We start from the raw sequence: 18,295 nt of genomic DNA, 5'->3' as shown, positions 1-18,295 counted from the left end.
ACGATTTGTTAACAAAAATGGGTCCCATGGAACAATGGGAAACAACATCTACACCTACAGATTGTGATATAGCTAGAAATTAGTTTTCACTATCCTAAGTCTTTGACAGTTTAGTTTTGTTTACACAGCTACTGTCATCTCTTAGGAAATGATTTTATTAATACTCAAGGGTTTGTAGCTTATAACCCATCAACAAATAATGCTTCTAAATGTAAAAAGGCAGGGAGGTCTAGTTCAAAGCCTTAGCTTGGTGCCAGCTTAGTAAGGTATAGCTGCACCAGGGAAGAGGGGTAAAACAGGTGTGGTTATAAAAAAAAAAAGCACTGGTCTGAAGCCTCAAAATAAGGACCCCATTCTTTGTGGACCAAACAGTCTCTAACATGAGGTTTTTTTTTTAATTAACAAGCACGATTTTAGATTTTTGCAGAGTGAGATAATGCATAGTTACAGACGAAGTCTGATATGTCAGGTAATCCAGTCTGCTCTTTCACATGTTACCCAATAGCCATGTTTCAACACATATGACTACAATGAGATTGTCCAAATTATACTGTTACTTTTACCTCTCATGAATCAAAATTCTGTCTAATAATTTCTGTCTTCCAGATGTTTTCACAATATTTCTCATGATCTTTTCCACTATTTTGTCTTCATTACTGATGCTCATACTATTTTTTTGTTGTTGTCTTTTGTGTATATTCCATTTTTAGTGCTTAAACACAATGTTTAATGGTCTCCCTTGTATTTTTTGCTCAGGGCTGATGACACGCTATTCCTTGAGCCACATCCTCACCTTCTGCCTCCTGCTGGCTAATTGGAGTTAAATTTTCACATTTTTTTCTGTTTGGACTGATATTGAGCTAAAATATTCTGGTGTTAGCTTCCTGAGTTTCTATGATTCTACACATGAACAACTAACACCAAGCTTTGCTATACTATTATTTTAATTATGTCTTAGAAGAAAGTGAAGTATATTTGTGTTAAGTGTGTAATTTTCAAATACAATTTGAATCTACTTGATATAATGTAACTGCTATCAATTTTAACAGTTAAATCAATGAATGCTACACATTCCCAAAGAAATATAATTGAAAAAATGCATAATTATTTTCTTTAAACAAGCAAAGGAACTATGAATTTCTTTCACTTTACAATTCATGTTTTATATAACTTTAATTAGCAAACTTCCATGATTAAAAGTAAATATATTAATTTTATACTACAAGAAGCAAAGTGATTATACTTAAGAATAGATATTTCATCACAGTCAGAAGATAACTTTTTGAGCATTCTCCCCATAAAGAAATGTTACATGCAGAAATTAATGGATATGATGTGGCTTGATCATTAAACAACATATAAATGAATGGGAATATCACTTCATATTTCATAAATGTGTAAAAAATAATTATGTTGCTAGGCTCCAATGGCTCATACTTGTAACGCTATTTACTAAGGAGGCTGAGAGCTGAGAATCATGGTTCAAAGCCAGCCTAGGCAGGAAAGACCATGAGACCCTTATCTCCAATGACCCACCAGAAAACTGGCTGTGGCTCAAGTGGTAGATAACTAGTCTTGAACTGAAGACCTGACCGACATCGTCCAGGTCAAGATTTCAAGCTCCATGACCGACAAAAATTAAAAGTAAACAGTTAGAAATAAACTAATATTTTGGTATAAATGTTAAAATATGTATTATAAAAACCTTTAAATCCTCACTAGATATACTAGTTTATATAAACGTAGAGAAGTGAACTCTGGTTTTAAATGTCATTGAATCAATTGTGTAAATCACACATTTCTCACTCAATTCATATTTGTATGTTTATATACTTATATGTCATGAATATAATTAACTGATATGTGATAGGCAGTGTTGTTTTAGGAAACTCCCTTGGCTTTCTAAGATTACCCCTTCTACCCTAAAATAAATATGCCCTCCAACCTTGTAAGAGGTTTCATCTCATTGAAGCAGAAAAATATAAACCATAATCATTTTTTGGAACAACTGTAACATTTTACATGCATTTGAATTATTTTAAGAACCAAAACATTCAAGTCATCTTAACTGTACAAGTAATAACACAATGTCTTCTGAGCTTTTCAGTCTCTTAAGAGATGAAAACCTTTAATTATATATCTGTTTTTTTCTGCCTAACATCCTATTCCTTAGGAAGCTCTTTTGTGTAACCGTGTGTTCCTGATTAGAAGACAGGAACAAAGGGAATAATGAAAATAGCCAAGGAAAATATTTGAAACAATTATAAAACAATCGCCTACACTCCTGTATTCACTGGTTTCAATGAGAATATACGTTAAAGTATCACGTTTTTGTTATCATTTAAAGAGCAATAATTAAACTTCAATTAACAGTGAAGAAGGGAACAGAAAACTGAAGACAGCTAGACTTTGAACAATCCAACATAAGTAAAATGGATTTATCTTTTTTTCTATGTAGTTGTCAAAATAATAGAGAGCAACAACCAAAGGAAAGAAAACGCCTAAGCCAAAGCAGTAAACGTTTGTCTATAAAATATGGTGAGGGTCTGACTGGTTCAAAGTCAGGCTTGCAAAGAGGAAAAGTGTATTTGCTTTAATGTGAACAATAAAAAGTATAAAAATCTTTTATTGAAATTTTACATATCTAGACTAGGACTTCTTGTGTTGGAGAAGAAGAAAGGTATAAAAAATTTCAAGATTGCTTGACTATTCCCCAAGATCATTCTACTTTATCAGCTATAGCAATGCAAGTAGCCTAGGTTACTCTTAGTATCATGCTTGTTTACATTTAGAAGCATTATTTGTTGCTGGGTTATAAGCTGCAAACCCTTGAGTATTAATAAAGTCATTTCCTAAGGGATGAAAGTAGCTAAAATGTCAAAGACTTAGCATAGGGCAAACTATTTTCTAGCTATATCACAATCTGTAGGTGTAGATATTTTTTCCCATTGTTCCATGGAACCCATTTTTGTTAACTTCTTTTTCACCATCCGGTGATCCTATAACATCCTATACTATCCTGGGATTGCTTATCTTTACTGGATTCTCTAATTTCTGTTGGAAAGTTAGGAAGGAGAAAAGATTGAGTTACCATTTCGGTTTTACCTTATTTTTTATTATCTTAGAAACTGTAAATCAAAATAACATAATTTATCTTTATAATAACAGGAGACATTTTTCATTTCTATATTCTTACCCTAGCCTTCCACATAACTTTGGTACTTAGTGATCCCCAAATATGAAAATGAAGATAGGGAGCTTCTTGTTTAAATATTATTTAGGAATTCAAGACTTCATTAATGCAAGGCCCTTAGTAGTATGTACATCTTACATGTGTATAAAGCTGGTGGCAACTTTTTCTTATTCTCAGAAACTAGGATTCGTGGTATCCTTGTAGTTGCATCAGGAAAAGGCTGTAGTTGATTTAGCTTACTACACCAAATCTGCTGTAAAATATTTTTACAAGATAATTGTCTTGAATAATCCGTATTTATCATTTACATTTCTAAAGGACAGAAATCTAAAATAAGTCTCACTAGATTAAAATAGAGCCTCCTACAGAGCTAAAATATTTTTCAGGTGAATCTAGTGGAAAAGGCATATACTTCCTTTTCCGCTTCCCAGAAACTTCAGTATGTTTGTTCTTCTCTTTTTCTTAATCTTCTAATGTAGCATCTTTACATCTTTCTGATGTTTCTTACCTAATGATGTCCCTTTCGAACTACAACTGGGACTTTTGAGTATACTTTGCCCATCTGATAATTATTCAAATTTGTGTTCCTTGGGCAATGAAAGGTGATTATTTTACAAACTTATATATAAAATGTAAATCTACATTTGATTGATTAGATATTTCAGGACTATAGATATTTTGGGAAGGTATTTAATGCCTACCACAATGAGTGTGTAAGCATTCTTTCTACAGGTTATAACCTGTTACCCTTTCATTAATTTTGAACAACATATTCCTTCAATAAAATATAACTAGAAAAAATTTGGTTCCTGAAAGCATTTAATCTTGATTAAAAATTGTCATTTACTAGAAATCTTAAATATCAGACAGCAGCTCCTGAAGCAGTGCTGGCACTATCACTTTTTGTATATTCTGCTTACAATCTTCTCTTTTCAAGAGCATTTGATTATTATTTGGAATTATGGTTAATAGTTATTTGACTGCTATTTTTAAAGAATGCACCACCAATACTGGTTCTCATCTTTTAACTTGTTTATGTGTAATCTATTTCTGAAAGAAACAAAGCTATTTGAATTACATGAACTGCTTATTGAAGTGTGGAGAGGAAAAGAAGAAAAAAGATGTCCCTGTGTGTATGTCATGTTGAAAATTTACCTAAAAGCTATTTTCTTAAAATCATATATTTTTCATTTTGTTTGGATTCTGATAAAATTTAGCCTCTCAACTCACACAATGTTAATGCAGTCTTATTTCATGCCTACTAAAAGCAAACAGCAAATTACTACATATTTTAAATTTTTTAATTGTTAAAATTATTATTTATTAAAAAACAATATTTTTAAAAATTAGCTAAGGAAAATTGTTTATTAGATGTTTAGAGTCGTGTTCAGTCTCTATTGTTGAAGCCCGAAAGGGAAACATCTTGCTTTTCTTCTTCCTTGGGCCACTCTGATTTATTTCATCTATTTCTGAAACAATAAAAATCAGGCTTTGGAGCCTTTTGCTTGATATCCACAATGTGTCATTCTTTCTTTATTAATAGGAGAATTTGGAGAAAGGCTGAGAATTCTCACTAGAAAAAGGAGAAGAGGAAAAGAGAAGCGAGAAATCTAGATATTTCTTTCTCATCTCAATCACAAGTTCTTGATAATGATTATGGATGTTTGATACAGTACTCGAGTGATTAAACACATTTATAGAAAGAGTTAACCCCTCAAGTGATCACGTAGAGAATGCTTATTTATTTAAAAAATGTAATAGCATCAAGTAGGAAGTGTTTTCTCCTTGCAGGTCAAAAATTGCAGTCTGCATTTTTTACAACGATGTATTCCTTTTTTCTGATGCTTCATATAATGATGCTTATAGGGTGTTGCAATTTTGATAACTTTGAGGCAAAATGGACAAAGTAAATTCTTAGTGTTTTCATGAGATGTTCGAAAATGAGTTTCTACATTAGAAAATGATGATGATCTATAATTGCAAACCTGGCAGATATATGGCATCTCACCGGGTTTATGATTGTCCTTCATATGTGGTAAAAGAACATGTTCTGTTTCAAATGATGATTCACAGATTTTACAAATGGTAGAAAAGTCGTGAGGAGTGTGTGTACTCTCGATGTGGCACTGCAGCTGGAAGGGTGTGGGAAATTGCCGGTAGCAGTGCTTGCAGGTGGTGTGGTTTTCCCAGCTCTCACTGCTCTGCTTCTCAAGTTCCAAGTGGTGTTTCATGTGGTTCATAAACCTAATATTATTTTTGAGAACTTTCAAGCAACTGAAGCATTTAAAGATTGTATGAGTCTTCTGTTCTTCCTGGATATCTCCTTCATGTTTTCCATAATAAAAGTCATTAACTAACATGATCAATTTTCCTTTCTCTGAATCAGCAGTCATAGCTTTATTTGCTGTATTTGAGTTTTCTGTTTTATCTGGTCCCAAAAAGTCATTTATCATGTCTGGACAACAATACTGCATGTGATTTTTCATAGGATCCAGAAGATTGAAATCAATATTGCACTTTGGACAAGCTCGTGGAAAAGGCGTTCCATCTTTAGATTAATTTGATGAAGTATTTTCACCTTTTGACGGCATAGCTTGGGGAGAAATCAGTGAAGGAGTTTTAACTACAGGGAATACAGCTGAGAAATCTGTTACAGAAACACTTTCACCAGGCTTGGGATTTTTTGGATTTACACTGTTCAGAAGCAGAAGGACGTTGGACGTTTTGATAAAAACAAATTTTCATTCAGACCTGCTACAGAAATTGTTGGTATCCCTTGGTACTGTGGTAATTCTGTATTCTAGGTCAAGTCAAACAGTAACTCAGAAGAATTACTAGATACAACTCGGGATGACTTTGTTAAATAGCCAGGTTTAGAAAAAGGCTGTACAATAACAGAGCTATCTGAAGATCTAGATTCAGGATGAAAATTTACTGGCGAGGCAGCAACTGAATTTGATGGGTTCGTATTGTGTTGACTTGTAGACTTGAATGCAGCAGAAATACCTCGACTGAGCACACCATTCTTTATTCCCCTTGAATATGAGCTGGCTTAACTCTGTTCAAAATATTTGAAATTGCTGGTTTTGAACTTGCTATCTCTCCAACAAAGATTGGTTCATCATTGTCATCATCCTCAACTTCTTTTATTTTCTTCTGCCATGGCTCAACTCTTCTTCACATTCCATAAAAAGTTCTGCCATGTCTGAATTTTTGTGAGCGGAGCCGGCTCGGCCTGACTGGAGCCCTAAAAGAGGAGGAGAAAGAGGAGGAGGCGGAGGAGGAGGAGAAAAAGGAGGAGCGCGAAAAACTATCAAGCAGCAGCGGCAGCAGCGTGGGCGGCGGCGGCTCCCATTGTGGAGCCAGCAGCCTGACCCATGGGAAGTGGGAGAGGGGGAGGGGAGACATGGGAGGAAGTGGGGGGGAGGGAAGCTGGCGCCGCGCGCGCGCCCCAACACCCGATTATGATGAAGGTTTTGGAAAAATTAGGAATCCATGGAACATTACTCAATATAATAAAGGCTCTGTATGACAAACCTACAGCCAGCATTATACTTAATGGTCAAAAACTAAACCCATTTCCTCTTAACTCAGGAACAAGACAAGGATGTCCACTCTCTCCAATTCTCTTCAATCTAGTATTAGAATGCCTAGCTACAGCAATAAGACAAGATCAAAAACATAAAGGGGATCCAAATAGTGAAAGAAGAAATAAAACTCTCGCTCTTTGAAGATGACATGATCTTGTATTTAAAGAATCCCATGGACTCCAGTCCCAAATTACTCAAGCTGATTCAAAACTTTGGCAAGATAGTAGGGCATAAATTTAACCCCCCAAAATCAATGTCTTTTCTGTATGCCAACAATGAGAAAAGTGTGGATGAAATTAGGAAAGTAACTCCATTTGTAATAGCACCTCAAAAAATAAAATACCTAGGAATTAACTTAACCAAAGAAGTGAAGGAACTCTATGATGAAAACTTTAAAATCTTGAAGAAGGAAATCAAAACAGAACTTAGAAAATGGCAAAACCTCCCATGCTCCTGGATTGGAAAGATTAACATCATGAAAATGGCAATACTGCCCAAGGGTATCTACAAATTCAATGCGATCCTGATCAAAATTCCAAACTCATTCTTCAAGGAAATAAAAGAAACAATCCAAAAATTCATATGGAACAATAAAAGACCACAAATAGCAAAAACACTCCTCAACGGAAAGAACACTGCTGGTGGAATATCAATAACAAATTTCAAACTCTACTATAAAGCCATAGTAACCAAAAGAGCTTGTTACTGGCATAAGAACAGACCTCAGGACCAATGGAATAGAATTGAAAACCCAGAAATGAACCTATAGACCTATACCCAATTAATCTTCGATAAGGGTGCTAAAATAATAGGATTGAAGAAAGACAGTCTCTTCCGTAAATGGTGCTGGCAAAATTGGTTAACTACTTGTAGAAAACTAAAACTAGATCCTTATATAACACCCTACACCAGAATAAACTCCAAATGGATCAAAGACCTCCGAGTCAATGCAGACACTCTGAAAACATTACAGGATGGAATAGGAGAAATCCTAGGCCTCCTTGGCTCAGGCCGAAATTTTCTTAATAGAGACCAGGAAACACAACAACTCAAAGAAAGGTTGGACAAATGTGATTGCATGAAGTTGCAGAGCTTCTGCCTCGCAAAGGACCTAGCTAGCAAGATCAATATAAAGCCCATGGATTGTGAGAAGATCTTCACTAGCCATACAATGGACAAGGGTCTCATATCTCAAATATACTTGGAACTCAAAAAGTTAAATCCCCCAACAACATATCCTCAAAGAAACAACTGCCCAATAAATAAGTGGCCTAATGATTTAAAAAGAAATTTCTCTGAAGAAGAAAGAAGGATGGCCAATAGGCACATGAGGAAATGCTCAACCTCCCTAGCCATAAAAGAAATGCAAATCAAAACAACATTGAGATACCACCTCACACCAGTTAGAATGGCTATAATCAAGAACTCCAACAACAACAGATGCTGGAGGGGATGTGGACAGAAGGGAACCTTACTTCATTGTTGGTGGGAGTGTAAACTTGTTCAACCTCTTTGTAAAGCAGTATGGAGGTTCCTGAAGACTTCACATAGATCTCTGCTATGACCCAGCAATCCCACTTTTGGGCATTTACCCAAATGTTCACAAACAAGACCACACTAAAGCTAACAGTACAACTATGTTTATTGTAGCATTATTTACTATAGCTAAGATATGGAACCAACCCAGATGCCTCTCAGTAGATGAATGGATCAAGAAAATGTGGTATATATACACAATGGAATTCTATTCCTCCATCAGAAAGAATGACATTGTCCCATTTGTTAGGAAATGGAAAGGCTTGGAAAAAATTGTATTAAGTGAAGTAAGCCAAGCCCAAAGAAACATAGGTCCTATGGTTTCCCTTATTTGCAATATCTAATATATGTATGAGTCAAGCAGTAAAGGTCAGATAATGTGATCTTAGGAAAATGAACCCTTGATATGTATTTAAATGTTTTTTTCATGCATTTGTTTCTAACTCACTTATAAGTTTATCTTTGTTGCTTTGTATGTCCCTCCCCCACAGTACAACCACTGCTTTCATTATATTTGATGTCGTTATAATTTGTGGAGGAGATGTGGAAAAACAAGTCTTTTAAGGATACAGCTGGACCCGATGCAACTATGAGAAGTACAAGTTTTCATGACAAAAACGAACTTTACAACTTTGGTGCGGAGTGGAGGAGTTCGGGTTCGGGGTTGGGGAGAGGATGGGAAGGGATGTGAAAGCCTCAACAATGGAGGAGGCTGCAATGATTGATAAATGTACTCATTATCTTGTCCAGTAATTGTAACCCCTCTGTACAGTATGTTCACAAAAAATTAAAATTGAAATTAAAAAAAAATAAAAAAAATTAAAAAAGAAAAAAGAGGAAAAAAGGCACAGAAGCAAAAAAAAAAAAAAGGAGAAACATTTATCACGCAGAGATTAAGAACTAGCCTAAGAGATTTAGAATGATAAAGGCAATGAGCAAAAGCCTAGTTGACAACTAGTTCTTCAATAACCAAAAATGGTTCTCTAGACCAGTTTCTGGTATACCTTATTTACTATCATTTTTTCCTTACATCTGGAGTTACTCCTTATTTTCTGTCACAACTATTAATTACCCTCTGCATTTTTGATGCCAAAACTGATCAAAAAGATTTCAAAATCACACTTAGACTACTTTTCACTTTGTGATTAGCAGTGATGACCCAAAATCCTTGAATCCTTGAATTTCCAGAATTAATCTTCAGCTGACATCTAAGCACATTCCTGGCATTAATTGCTGTGACTTAATGAACAAAACTTTTTTCAACACAGTATCCTAAGTAAAATACATGAATTAGAGGCTATTATCAGGTGTCAGTATGGAAGTAGCAATTATATATTTCAAGTATGGGTCCTTTATTTTCCATTTACTAATTGTTTTGCTGGTCCTGGGGCTTAAACTCAGGGGTAGGGAATTATTCCTGAGCTTTTTTTTTTCTCAAGGCTAGCACTCTTCCACTTGAGGCACAGCATTCCTTCTAGTGTTTTTCTTTTTTCTGTGTTACTGTGGAATTGAACCCAGGGTTTCATGCATGCTAGGCAATCACCATACCATGAAGCCACATTCCCAGAGCCCTAAATGACTTTCTTAAGAAGGCATTACATTTTCACTCCGTAACTCTGTATCATAAGTTTGGTCAGGTGATAGAAAATGATGTAGAAAGCAACAATTCAATAAGTCCAGTAAGGCTGGATGGACAATGAATTTCATGGTCTAGCTAGGGAATAGTGGGGCTTACCTCAGGGAGCTGTTTCAACAGGCTGAGCGGGACAGCTCCTGACCCACAGCCCACCTCCAGAATGAGAGGGTCACCTTGGATTCCAGCCACATGGGGATGCTGGACCCCCTCCTCCAGCACCTATTCAACCAGTTTTTGTAAAAGAGAGAGAGAGAGAAGTCAGAATTAAAATTAAGTTGTGTCGGTGGCTCAGAACTCTAATCCTAACTACACTGGAGGTTGACATATGACGATCATGGTTCATAGCCAGCCCCCGCAGTAACGTCTTTGAGACTTTTTTTTTTTTAATTTTTTTATTGTAAAGATTCTATACAGAGGGTTACAGTTACATGAGTGGGGTAATGAGTACACTTCCTCTTGAACATTGTTACCCCCTCCATTGTTTTCTCCCTACCATCCCCTCCCTCCCTCCCTTCCCCAAGGTTCTTTTTTTTTTTTTTTTTTTTTTGATTGTGATTAAGTGATTACTTAATTTCCGGAAATTCACAGTATTGTGGAATAATGATGCTCATTTAAAGTCACACGTTCATTCTAACTTTCCTGGAGCAAATTGTCTATCACAGTCTGTAATATATAACGGTGTTCATATGTTATATACCATACACGTGATCAGCAGCATGGGGATATTTAGTAGTGGTTCAACCAGATGAGTGGGAGTTCTTTGTTTCTTAAGTCCTGTTAGTTTTGTCATATCACCTAACATTTTGGATTTATCATCCGCTTATCAGGGAGACCATGTACTGTTTGTCTCTTCGTTCTTGGCTTACCTCGCTCAACATGATTCCTTCTAGCTCCATCCATTTCCCTGCAAATGCCATTATTTTGTCATTTCTAATGGCTGCATAATATTCCATTGTGTATAGATACCACAATTTTTGGATCCATTCATCTGTGGTGGGGCATCTATGTTGTTTCCATTTCCTAGCTATTGTGAACAGTGCTGCAATAAACATGGAGGTGCACGTGTCCTTGTATATTGGTTCCTGTTGTTCAGGGTAGATGCCTAGAAGTGGTATGACTGGGTCGTAAGGGAGGTCAATCTTTAGCTTTCTAAGGACCCTCCAGACTGCTTTCCAAAGTGGTTGTATGAGTGTACATTCCCACCAGCAGTGTAATAGGGTTCCTCTTTTTCCACATCCCCTCCAGCATTTGTCGTTGGCTGATTTGTGGATGTGGGACATTCTGACTGGGGTAAGGTGGTATCTCAGGGTTGTCTTTATTTGCATTTCCTTCACCACCAGGGATGATGAACATTTCCTCATGTGTTTCTTTGCCATTTTTATTTCTTCATTTGAGAAGTCCCTCTTTAGTTCCCTTGCCCATTTAGTAATTGGTTTGTTAGGTTTGGGAGGGATTAGTTTCTTGAGTTCCCTGTATATACAGGATGTTAACCCCTTGTCTGATATATTGCTGGTAAATATTTTTTCCCAATTAGTTGGTTGTCTTTCTAGCTTGGTTGCGATAGCTTTATCTGTGCAGAAGCTTTTTATTTTAAGGTAGTCCCATTTGTCGAGTCTCTCTCCAATTTGTTGTGACCCTGGGACTCTGTTCAGGAAGTTCCTTCCTGTGCCTATTAGTTCAAGTGTCTCTCCTACTCTGTCCTGCAGTAGTTTCAGAGATTCAGGTTTAATGTTAAGGTCTTTAATCCATTTTGAGTTGATGTTGGTGCATGGTGATAGGCTGGGGTCCACTTTTAGTTTTCTGCATGTAGCTGCCCAGTTTTCCCAGCACCAGCGGTTGAAGAGGCTGTGTTTCTTCCATTGTATGTCTTTGGCTCCTTTGTCGAATATCAGCTGGCTGTAGGCCTGTGGATTTATTTCTGGATCTTCTATTCTGTTCCATTGGTCTTCGGGTCTGTTTTTGTGCCAGTACCATGCTGTCTTTGTTATTATAGCTCTGTAGTAGAGTTTGAAGTTCGGCATGGATAGCCCTCCCATATTGTCTTTATCCCCTAGAATTGTTTTGGCTATTCTAGGTCTTTTGTTGTTCCATATGAATTTTTGGACTGTTTTCTGTATTTCAGAGATGTACGTCATTGGGATTTTAATAGGAATTGCGTTGAATTTGTATATTAGTTTTGGAAGTATTACCATCTTTACTATATTAAGTCGGCCTATCCAGGAGAATGGGAGGTCTTTCCATTTCCTAGTGTCTTCTGCAATTTCTTTCTTTAACTTTTTATAGTTCTCATTAAATAGTTCTTTTACATCTTTGGTTAGGTTAATTCCTAAATATTTTATTTTTCGGGAGGTTATTGTGAATGGGGTTGCTCCCTTTATTTCCCTCTCTTCCTGTACATTATCAGTGTATAGGAAGGCAACTGATTTTTGTGGGTTTATTTTGTATCCTACTATTTTGCCAAAGTGATTTATGATTTCTAAGAGTTTGGGGATGGAGTTTTTGGGATCGTGGAGGTATAGTATCATGTCGTCTGCAAAAAGGGATAGTTTAACTTCTTCTTTCCCTATGCGGATCCCTTTAATGTCTTTTTCTTGCCTTATTGCCCTGGCTAAGGGTTCTAGGACTATATTGAAGAGGAGTGGAGACAGTGGGCATCCTTGCCTTGTTCCTGATTTTAGGAGAATTGGTTGTAGCTTTTCCCCATTAAGTATAATATTGGCTATTGGTCTGTCATAAATGGCTTTTATTGTTTTTAGAAATGTTCCTTCTATTCCTATTTTCTCCAGAGCTTTTAGCATGAATGAATGTTGAATTTTGTCAAAGGCCTTTTCTGCATCTGTAGCGATAATCATGTGATTCTTTACCTTGGCTCTGTTGATATGTTGGATTACATTTATTGACTTACGTATGTTAAACCATCCCTGTGTCTCTGGGATGAAGCCTACCTGGTCATAGTGAATTATTTTTTTTATGTGTTTCTGGATTCTGTTAGCTAGAATCTTGTTAAGGATCTTTGCATCTGTGTTCATCAAGGAGATTGGCCTGTAATTCTCCTTTTTGGTTGGGTCTTTGCCTGGTTTGGGGATGAGTGTGATATTGGCTTCGTAGAATGAGTTTGGGATAGCTCCTTCCTTCTCTGTTTCTCTGAAGAGCTTGAGGAGTATGGGTATTAGTTCTTGTTTGAAGGTCTTATAGAATTCTGCTGTGAATCCATCTGGTCCTGGGCTTTTTTTTTTGGAAGACTTTTGATAGCTTCCTGTATCTCATTATAGGATATTGGCTTATTTAATTGGTTAACTTCTTCTTTGCTCAGTTTGGGCAACTTGTATTTCTCTAAAAATGCATCCATTTCTGCCCGATTTTCTTCCTTTAGAGAGTATAGCTTTTGAAAGTAGTCTGTTAGAATTGTTTGGATATCTTGGGTACGTGTGGTGATGTTTCCCGTGGCATCCCTAATCCTATTAATATGGGTTTCCTCTCTTCTTTTTTTAATTAATCTAGCCAATGGGCCATCAATTTTGTTTATTTTTTCAAAGAACCAGCTTTTTGTTTGGTTTATTTTGGTTATGGTTTTCTGATTTTCTAATTGGTTAATCTCTGCTTTTAATTTGGTTATCTGGCTTCTTCTAGTAGCTTTAGGTCCCATTTTTTCCTGTTTTTCTAGCTGTTTTAATTGCAACATGAGATTATTTACTTGGTCTGTCTCCATTCTCTTGATGTGGGCACTGAGGGCAATAAATTTGCCCCTCAGGACTGCTTTTGCTGTGTCCCACAAGTTTCTTTGTGAGGTGTTTTCATTTTCATTGAGTTGTAGGAAATGCTTTATTTCTTCTCTGATCTTTTCTGTTATCCAGGCATTGTTAAGGAGTGTGCTGTTCAATTTCCATGTATTGGAGAAATTTCTGCGGTATGCTTTGTTATTGAGAGCTAGCTTGATTCCACTGTGGTCAGATAGGATACAGGGGATTATGTCGATCCCTTTGTATTTGCTTAAGTTCCTTGCATGAACTATGATATGGTCTATTTTGGAGAAAGTTCCGTGAGCTGCTGAGAAGAATGTGTACTGTGTTGTTTTAGGGTGAAATACTCGGTAGATGTCAGTTAATTCCGCTTGCAGTATGGCCTCTCTTAATTCGGTAGCTTCTTTGCCAATCCTCTGGTTGGTAGACCTGTCCTTTGGTGAGAGTGGTGTGTTAAAGTCTCCTAGTATTATCGTATTGGGATCTATTTTATTCTGTAAGTTTGAGAGCATTTGTTTGACATATCTGGGTGCACCAATATTTGGGGCATATAAGTTGATGATGGTTATATCCTCCTCTTGGATTGTTCCCTTTATTAATATGTAGTGTCCGTCCTTGTCTTTCTGTACTGATTTTAATGAAAAGTTTATTTTGTCAGATATCAGGATAGCTACACCTGCTTTCTTACTGGGGGCGTTTGATTGGTAGATCCTTTTCCACCCCTTCACTCTGAGTTTGTTTGTATGTTTGGCTGAGAGGTGGGTCTCCTGAAGGCAACAGATGGATGGGTCTTGTTTTCTTATCCAGTCCTCAGTTCGTTTTCTTTTAATTGGCGAATTCAGCCCATTTATATTAAGAGAAAGTATAGAGAGATGCATTGTTGTCCCTGCCATTCTGTTTTCCTAAGTTTTTCTTTTTTCCTTTCCTCCTGTGCTTGCTCAGTTAGACTTTGAGTAACGCCTGTTTGGGGCAGGCCCCAGTTCCTGGCTGCTTTCTTCAGGTTGTGTCCCCCCTCTTAGAATTCTTTGTAATGCTGGCTTAATGTTTATGTATTCATTTAGTTTTTCTTTGCTATTAAAAGTTTTCAGTTCTCCATCAAATGTGAATGCTAGCTTTGCCGGGTAGATCAGTCTGGGTTGGCAGTTATTGGCTCTCAGGGCTCGTATGGTGCTTTCCCAGGCTTTTCTTGCATTCATTGTTTGTGTGGAGAGATCTGCAGTAATTCTTATTTTTTTCCCATTGTAGTATAGCTCCTTCTTCATTTTTGCTGCATGCAGGATTGTTTCCTTATTATTCAGATCTATCATTTTTACTATAATGTGTCTAGAAGTGTTTCTCCTGGGGTCTTGCTTGTTGGGTGTTCGATAAGCTTTTGTGATGTAGTTAAGATGGTCGTTTTTGAGGTGGGGAAAATTTTCATTGATTATATTGTTAAATAGGTGGTGCATTCCCTTGCTCTGGAATTCCTCACCTTCGTCCACTCCAATTATGCGAAGGTTAAATTTTTTAGCATTATCTGCTTGCTCTTGAATATCCCTTTGGTTTAATTTGAGTAATTTTTCCATATCTGTCACTTTTTGGTCCAGTTGGTGTATTCTGTCTTCTGTATCTGACACTCGACCTTCCATTTCATTCACTCTGTTGACAGTGGCTTCTATTGTGGTTTGCATGGAGGAAATGGATCCCTTTATGGATTCAATGTTGGTTCTCAGAGTACTGATCTCACCTCTCAATGAGGTATGCATTACCTCTAATTTGGCGTTTATCTCACTTCATACTGAGGTTTGTGCAGCTTCTATTTTTGCATGCATCTCTTGTTTGATACCCTGTATCTCTTTGGATAGTTCATCCTTGTGCTCTTTCAATTTCTGATCAATTTCTCGCTTTATTTCTTGAGTCATTGCCTCCAGCCACCCTTGGAAGTAGCCTTTGTCTTCCATTCCTGCTTTGCTCCCACTGGGGCTCTCCCCTGTGTGGCTGCTGGCTTTTGAGGTGAGCTTGCTGTCCTGGGTGGTAGTAAACCTTGTGATTTTTCTCTGTGATTTTCGCATGGAGGTTCAGGAGACTGCTCTTCAATTTTGTTTGGTGTGTCTGTCTTTGCTTGGTTGCTGATTCTGTATTGGTAGAGAGAGTCTGTGCCTGATCTGGGTTCTGTTGGGAGCCTATTTCCAGCTGCTATTCTGACTTACTTAGGATTCTCAGCTCTCTGCTGTAGATTGCTGGCAGTTCCCGCCTTTGGAAGGGTTGAGCAGCCTAGACTGCTTGTGTTTGCTCCTACGGGTGCTCTTGTGAAGAACAGATGCTCTGGATGCACTCTCCCAAATGCTGGAGTCTGCTATGGGCTCCTGATGTGTTTTTGTTTGTTTGTTTTGGGCTGGTTGTGGGCTTGAACTCTAGGTTTGGGTGCTGTCCCTCAGCTTTTCAGCTCAAGGCTGGCACCTTACCGTTTGAGCCACAGCACCACTTCTGACCCTTTTTGCTTTTGTGATGCTGAGGAATCAGATCCAGGGCCTCATACATCCAAGACTATCACTCTATTGCTGAGCCGCCTTAACAGTCTGAGCTCCTGCTTACTATCAGGTGCTGGCAGCCTGTGTTGCCCAATTCCCAGTCTAGGGTATATGGGTGGAGTTTTGGTGGGGTTTGGGCTTCTCTTGTCCTGGGCCTCCAGGTCTTTTGTTGTCACAGGCGTGCTTCCCCGGGGAGTGTTGTTTCCTGGCTTTCTCCCCTCTGTTGAGGCGTATGCTCAGCTTTTTACTTCAATTGGGAGGAGTTGGTTGTGTTGTTCAGGCGCCGGATCCCCGGGCCTGGTTCCGGCCCCAGCCTGGAGCGCGCTTGTTAGGCCTGTGCTGATGTGTATACCACCTAGGTTATGCAGCCTGGAGCGCACTCGTTAGGCCTGTGCTGATGTGTATACCACCTAGGTTATACAGCCTGGGGGACACAGTTGAAATTTCTTCTACTGTTGGTAGTCTTGACCCAGGGGCGCTGTTCCTGGCTTGGGCATTTAAGCTCCCTTCCAGGGGTGCTCTTGCTCTAGCCTGGCCAGCTGAGTGTGCTCCACGGGCTGGTGGAGCTCTCAAACAGTTCCCAGTTTTAGTGGGTCCTGTGGTCCGGGTGTTGGGGTAGGGAGTCTAGGTCAGGGTCTGGGGATTCCCTCCAGCTCTGGTCTCCCTTGAGGGATACACTTCCCCTGTGGGGTACTCACCCTGGAGCTGGTTGTTTCTGTGTGGTGTAGGTCGTCAGTTGTTGTTGCAATCCGGGCTGGGTTGGGCGGTGGTGGCTCTGTGTGATTCTTTTCTGTCTCTGCCTCTGTCGAAGCTGTCGGGTCAAGAGTGTCCCCGCTCAGACAGCTTCTTCGCGGTACCTCTGGGGCCCGAGTGGCCCCGCCGGGTCGTTGCGATCGTGATGGGGCGGGCGGGTGGGTGGTCTGCAGACAGTTCCCTTAGCGCGCTGCTGGCGGTTTTGGCGGGATGGAACCTCTCTGCTCGGGTGGAGACTGCCGGGTCGTTGCGATCGCGATCTGGCGGGCGCGCTGCTGGTGCCCAGCGGCTTTGGCGGGATGGAGCCTCTCTGCTCAGGTGGAGAGTGAGGGGTGGGGGTGGGATCCTCGTGGAGACTCCCGGCTGGTAGGCTTCTCTGTTCCTGGCGATCCGCTGTTCTGTAAACCAGTACCTGGTGATCTGAAAGCGGCCCCCTGTGTCTCTGCTGTGTCTCTTGGGGCTCCCGCAGCCCCCGCCGGGCCGGCTGGCCGGCGGCTTGGCGCACTGCCGCGCGGCCAGTAAAGGTTGGGGGAGGGGTCTTCGCTTTTCTTCTGAAATTCTTCTTTTCCTCTGTTTCTTTTTTGTTATTCTCCGCCTCTGGTTTTTCTCTGAGTGTTCGTCTTTTTGTTGTTGTTGGTCTCTTGGGGAGATTAAGCGTTGGAGCTCGAACTCTCTTTTTGGTTGGAGAGAGCTGTGGCGTTTCCCTACTGCCCCGTCGCCATCTTGGTCCCCCCTCCTGAGACTTTTATTTCCAAAGAACCACCAGAAAACCAGAAGTGGTGCTGTGGGCTCAAATGATAGAGCACTAGCCTTTTGCTGAGGAGCTCAAGATCAGTGCCCATGCCTAGGGTTCAAACACCACAACTGACAAGAAGTAGACTTCCTACTACAAGAAGTGGTATTGTATAGCATCCATTGTCCTAGGGAGCATGGTAGTGAAGTCAGGCCAAGCGTCCTGTGAAGTTGAAATCATAAGGAGGTCACCTGACTTCTCTGTGCTTCGGTTTCCCCAGATGCAAAATTCAACACAGTGAAGGATCCCCTTCCTCATGGGGATAGGGTAATGATTTAAAAGAGCCATGTTTTTTTTCAAAATCCTCAGCTGTTGCATGATTAATAACTGGCCCCACCTGAGCTCTTTGTGGGTATCTTCCTGTCATTTGCTCACAGAATTGCAGAGAACCTTCTCTGAATGCCATTCCCTCCATGCCAAGCCATGCTCCAGAGATTCCCTCTCTATAAATCCCTTTTTTCCTCAAAACTGTCCTGTGAGGAAAATGAGGTCTGATGGTTGTGGCCCTACCCAGAGCTTCACCTGTGGTCAAGAATCGGCTGCT

At 39.2% G+C, this 18,295-nt stretch overlaps 1 pseudogene; it reads right to left on the bottom strand.

Annotated features, from left to right (window-relative positions):
* Positions 1-4,925: 4,925 nt before the first annotated feature.
* On the bottom strand, positions 4,926-6,408 carry LOC138809337 (zinc finger protein 280D pseudogene; annotated as a pseudogene).
* Between the last annotated feature and the right edge of the window lie 11,887 nt (positions 6,409-18,295).

This window comes from Dipodomys merriami, unplaced genomic scaffold (genome assembly GCF_024711535.1).
Source record: "Dipodomys merriami isolate MVZ:Mamm:240054 unplaced genomic scaffold, mDipMer1.0.p SCAF_492, whole genome shotgun sequence".
NCBI classification, from domain to species: domain Eukaryota; kingdom Metazoa; phylum Chordata; class Mammalia; order Rodentia; family Heteromyidae; genus Dipodomys; species Dipodomys merriami.
Note: the sequence above shows the minus strand (reverse complement) of the source record. Positions and strands in the feature narration are given on the sequence as shown.